The sequence below is a fragment of the Alosa alosa genome, chromosome 20 (genome assembly GCF_017589495.1).
Source record: "Alosa alosa isolate M-15738 ecotype Scorff River chromosome 20, AALO_Geno_1.1, whole genome shotgun sequence".
Classification (NCBI taxonomy): Eukaryota; Metazoa; Chordata; class Actinopteri; order Clupeiformes; family Clupeidae; genus Alosa; species Alosa alosa.
In genome coordinates, this window is record NC_063208.1 from 1953113 (window position 1) to 1958112 (window position 5000).

At 43.3% G+C, this 5000-nt stretch overlaps 1 protein-coding gene across 1 annotated transcript in view; it reads left to right on the forward strand.

Moving 5' to 3' along the window:
* The window catches only part of necab1 (N-terminal EF-hand calcium binding protein 1), a 54281-nt gene that overhangs the window by 38841 nt on the left and 10440 nt on the right, over positions 1–5000 (forward strand). The window lies entirely within an intron of this gene.

Sequence of the window (5000 nt, forward strand, 5' to 3'; positions counted from 1 at the left end):
AACTGTGTGTGTGCAGTGCTGCTGCTGGCTATTTTGGTGCCCAAAGCAGAACTGTTAGTTTAAAATATTTCTTAAGAAATACTACTAATTTGATGCAGTTTAGCTCATTTATAAATGGTGCGCTGTCACTTTAAGAGCATCTACACAACTCTCATAATGATCAGCTCCATTCTAATATATATGGCTAGTCCACAAACTCCACATTTGGCACTATATTAGCAATAGTCATGATATTAAGTTGGTATAAACAGCTAGCTAGACATTTTCTGTTTGCAATTAAAAGTGATAGCCTATATGAGCCTGGTAGCACCTATCTGAGTGGAATGTGTTTCAATCGGCATAGGCTACTGTGCTTCATGTAAATGCTTAGTTTAAGGCAGTGGTTCTCAAACTTTTTCTTTCATTCCCCACTTTGATCAAGGGGGCCTTTTCGAGCCCCACCTGTCCCTCATCGCTCTAAGAAAGTGGTAGGTCAAGCTTAAAATTGTCAAATGTATTGAAATAATGACAAGTTCTAAATATATCCTCTTCAGCAGAGCTAAAATCAGCTGGTGCTGCAGATATAATAATAAATAAATACATAATGTGCCATTGTAAATTAAACACACATATTTCTGTTTTCCAGCAACATATTAGGAAGCATAGGCCAATATTTTATAGCATTGTACAATATATTCAATGAAATACCAACATGCTGCATTAAATGGATCCATAATCCAGTCATACTGAGCACTGCTGGTTGGGAAATATTTTTGAAATAAACTTTGCAGGGATGTGATGTAGGCCTACTGTTTAATACATCGGATCACAAGAGTGGCTCCCGACGCAGACGTTTCAGCGATTTCACTCAGATTCTCAAAGGCATACTGTTGCGATCGAGGCGCCTGTCCCATACCTCAAGTTTTTTGGTGAATGCAGTAATCTTATCTGCTAGGTGAGGTAGGTGCTTGTCTTTGCCTTGTAACTGGAGATTTAACTCATTGAGCTTTCCAAATATATCGCTAAGATAGGCCAGCTTCAAGAAATGTTCATTAGTGAACGTGCTTGCAGATTCAAACATGCGCTCACGCTGCCTTGACACAAGCGCTTCCCTATGAATAACACAGTGCGTCCATTGCGCATCGGGTGCTACCTGGGCCTAGGCTACAGATTAAAAAAAAAAAAAAAAGCTCCTGTTTTTCGCGCCCTACCTGGCATGTCTCCGCGACCCAGTAGAGAAACGCTGGTTTAAGGTAAACAAATTATTGAAGACTTCAACACTCACCAGCCCCATTACAAAAAGGCAAAGACCACATTATATTTTTGCCCATTTTCCAAATCACAGTGAATGCAGCCAGAATATTATAATGCCCTGGCTCCTGTTATAAGGGCCAGTAGGCTACAGGGAACCCGCGATGTCCTCTATTTTCACCTGGTGCTGCAGCCGTCATGTCGGGATCTGGGGGTGTCTCAATGAGTTCCACATTCCTGTGCCGGCTTGCTAGGTGCTTGCTCAGATTTGAGGTGGAATTTTTCGCTGTAGACAACATTTTCCTTCCCATGAAGAGTGTACAGCGTTAATGTTTTTTTCTTAATGTCTGAACTGCAATGAATTAAATGCTCCGTGTTCGCGCTCTCTCCTGCACTCCATGTCTTGCACACGCGTGTCTGTTGTTTACATCTATATCTCGCAGCTATAGCCTACATCATTGTCATGAGTTAGTCTCACAAAATCCATATGGCAAAATCCCAAATTCTTTTACTGTCTAAGGCAAAATCACGGTTTAGTAACGCAGTAATGCAGGCTGCTTGCAGGAAAGTAAAAGTAATCTCACAAAAATCCATATGGCAAAATCCCAAATTCTTTTTACTGTCTATGGCAAAATCCGCGGTTTAGTAACGCAGTAATGCAGGCTGCTTGCAGGAAAGTAAAAGTAATCTAATTACTGTTTTGCAATTGTAATCCATTACTTTACTCGTTACTTGAAAAAAGTAATTGGATTACAGTAACGAGTTACTTCTAATGCGTTACTGCCCATCACTGCTAAAGACAATGCAGATCTGTCAGATAAGCTCTCCTCTCCCGTGCTGCTGCTGGGGCATTTGGGTTAAATGGCATCGGCATGCAGTTCAACATCACGTCTCATTAAGTCCTCTAAAATTTCCTAAAATGTGTACGCTAGATTTATGCCTATTTTTTCACATCTTAATGGACACCACAATGTATGGTTTGCAGAAATGGGAACTACTGCGTCCGTGTAGATGAGAGGAGCAAAGTGTGCGCTGTGCAGCACACGCTACATTATGGCCGAGCAAGCGCGCCTGCAGGGGTAGTCCACTCCGGCCGCACCTTACCATCAGGCAACTCAACAACGAGAAACAGTTTCCAAGTTGACCTAACTTTCCAACTCTGCACAGTATCCCATTAACTGCATGACAATAGGCTATTTACAATATTTTATGTAAAGTAGAGTTTGTAAACACGTTATCATCAACTTAATGCACGCACAACTTTTGTTTGAGCAGGAGAGAGAATAACAATGAATGGACGCAGCAACTACAGAAATTGTAGTCAAGGCTACTTGCTGCTTTCTTTTACTGTCTATGGTTGCTGGTTAACAGCACATAATAAGCTTATTTAAGCGAATTCATAAACTCAAGACTTCAAGGCCATCATGGCTATAAAATGAAAGGATGGAGGGAACATAGCAAAGTTTGGAGTTATTTCAGATGGGCAACAACAAGGTAGCAAAATTGTGGTGCTTGTCAAACCTTAGCACAGCTGGAATAATGCTTAGGCTGATGTTAAAGCGTACACAACTGGAACAAAATTAAAGGTAACTTTAGCCTTTATAGGGCTGTATAAAGTTGTCCAAATGAATGTGTCATAATTAGGCGTTAATATTAAAGATATTGCATGATCAATGCATGACCAATGCACAAACAAAACCGGGAAATGGACAAATATGATCAAGGCTTTGAATGTTTCCGTGTGTGCACGGGGGTGTCTGTAGATCGGTGTACATAGCATTAACTCCTGGCCCCTGTGGCCATGCATGCACCCTTGGAATAGCATCTGAATTTGCACCACTGACTTTAAACCAGGATTATCCTGGTCTGTGGCGGAATTGTTTTCTGAAACTGCAAAATATCAACAGGGAATGTTTACGCCGAAACACGCCTCCTCTTTTCGCTGAACCGCCCCCGTGGGTGCAATTGCATTCCCTAATTTACGGACATGTACCTGTGGAGGGAAAATTCCAATATGCGCTGACTGCATAATAGGAAAGACACAAACGCAAGTATACAAAGTCAATTACGCTGGAGTGCAAGATAGGGGCCGGAGAGAGAGATAGAGAGAGATGGAGAGAGAGAGAGAGAGAGAGAGAGATGGAGAGATAGAGAGAGAGATGGAGAGAGATGGAGAGAGATGGAGAGAGAGAGATGGAGAGAGAGATGGAGAGAGAGAGATGGAGAGATGGAGAGAGAGAGAGATGGAGAGAGAGAGATGGAGAGAGAGATGAAGAGAGAGAGATGGAGAGAGGTGGAGAGAGAGAGATTGGACCCAAAGACAGAGATTGGCCTGAGTTTTGTGCAAATAATTGGGACTTGATGAAAGGGGGGCACGTGGGTCAGCACCAGTCCACTGGAGCTCAATCATGCTCCTCTCAGCTGCTGTGGTCAGCCAAGGAACGCCATCTCCCTGCACACACACACACACACATATAGGAACGCCATCTCCCTGCAGACACGAGGCAGTCCAGACAGGAACGCCATCTCACGCCATCTCCCTGCACATACACACACACACATATGAACGTCATCTCCCTGCAGACACGAGGCAGTCCAGACAGGTCAGGGCTGTGATTCCCTGATGGTGGAACAAGCTGCCAAATGATATCAGAGTAGAGTCTGGGCACACACACACACACACACACACACACACACACACACACACACACACACACACACACACAATAGAGTCTGGGCACACACACACACACACACAGACACACACACACACACACACACACACACACACACACACAGTAGAGTCTGGGCACACACACACACACACACACACACACACACACACACACACACACACACACACACACACACACTTATTAGCCAAAGTCACAAGGTCAGTTCCCGCTCAGAACTCTCACACACGCCCCTGTGTCCATGGTAATGGAGGTTGCCATGGAGATTTGTCTGCAGTAGACATTGTCGACTGGGCTTAGATACTGCATGTCACATTTATGGCAAACTGGTCAAGTGTATTTAAACATCTGTCTCAAACAACGCGTCCAAACGGGTCAAGTGTATTTAAACATCTGTCTCAAACAACATGTCCAACTGCTCAAGTGTATTTAAACATCTGCCTCAAACAACGTGTCCAAACTGCTCAAGTGTATTTAAACATCTATCTCAAACAACGCGTCCAAACTGGTCAAGTGTATTTAAACATCTCAAACAACGTGTCCAAACTGGTCAGGAGTATTTAAACATCTGTCTCAAACAACGCGTCCAAACTGGCCAAGTGAATTTAAACATCTGTCTCAAACAACGTGTCCAAAATGGTCAACTGGTCAAATGTATTTAAGCATCTGTCCAAACTGGTCAAGTGTATTTAAACATCTGTCTCAAACAACTCGTCCAAACTGGTCAAGTGTATTTAAACATCTGTCTCAAACAACGCGTCCAAACTTTAACTTTCTGTTGGATCTTTCAGCTGCCGCTCCTCTCCTTTACACATCTCTCCTCTCTCTCTCTCTCTCTCTCTCTCTCTCTCTCTCTCTTTCCCCCCACTCTCTCTCTCTCTCTCTCTCTCTCTCTTTCTCTTTCCCCACTCTCTCTCTTGCTCTCTCTCTCTCTGTCTTTCTCACCTCCCTCTCTCATATCTCTCTCTCTATTTCCGGTCCATGCTGTTGTTGTTACCCTGCTATTTTAATGATGTGATCTGATGTGTCTTGAAGTGTGTAATTTGATGACAGGGCTTTGATGACTTCTTCCTGTCA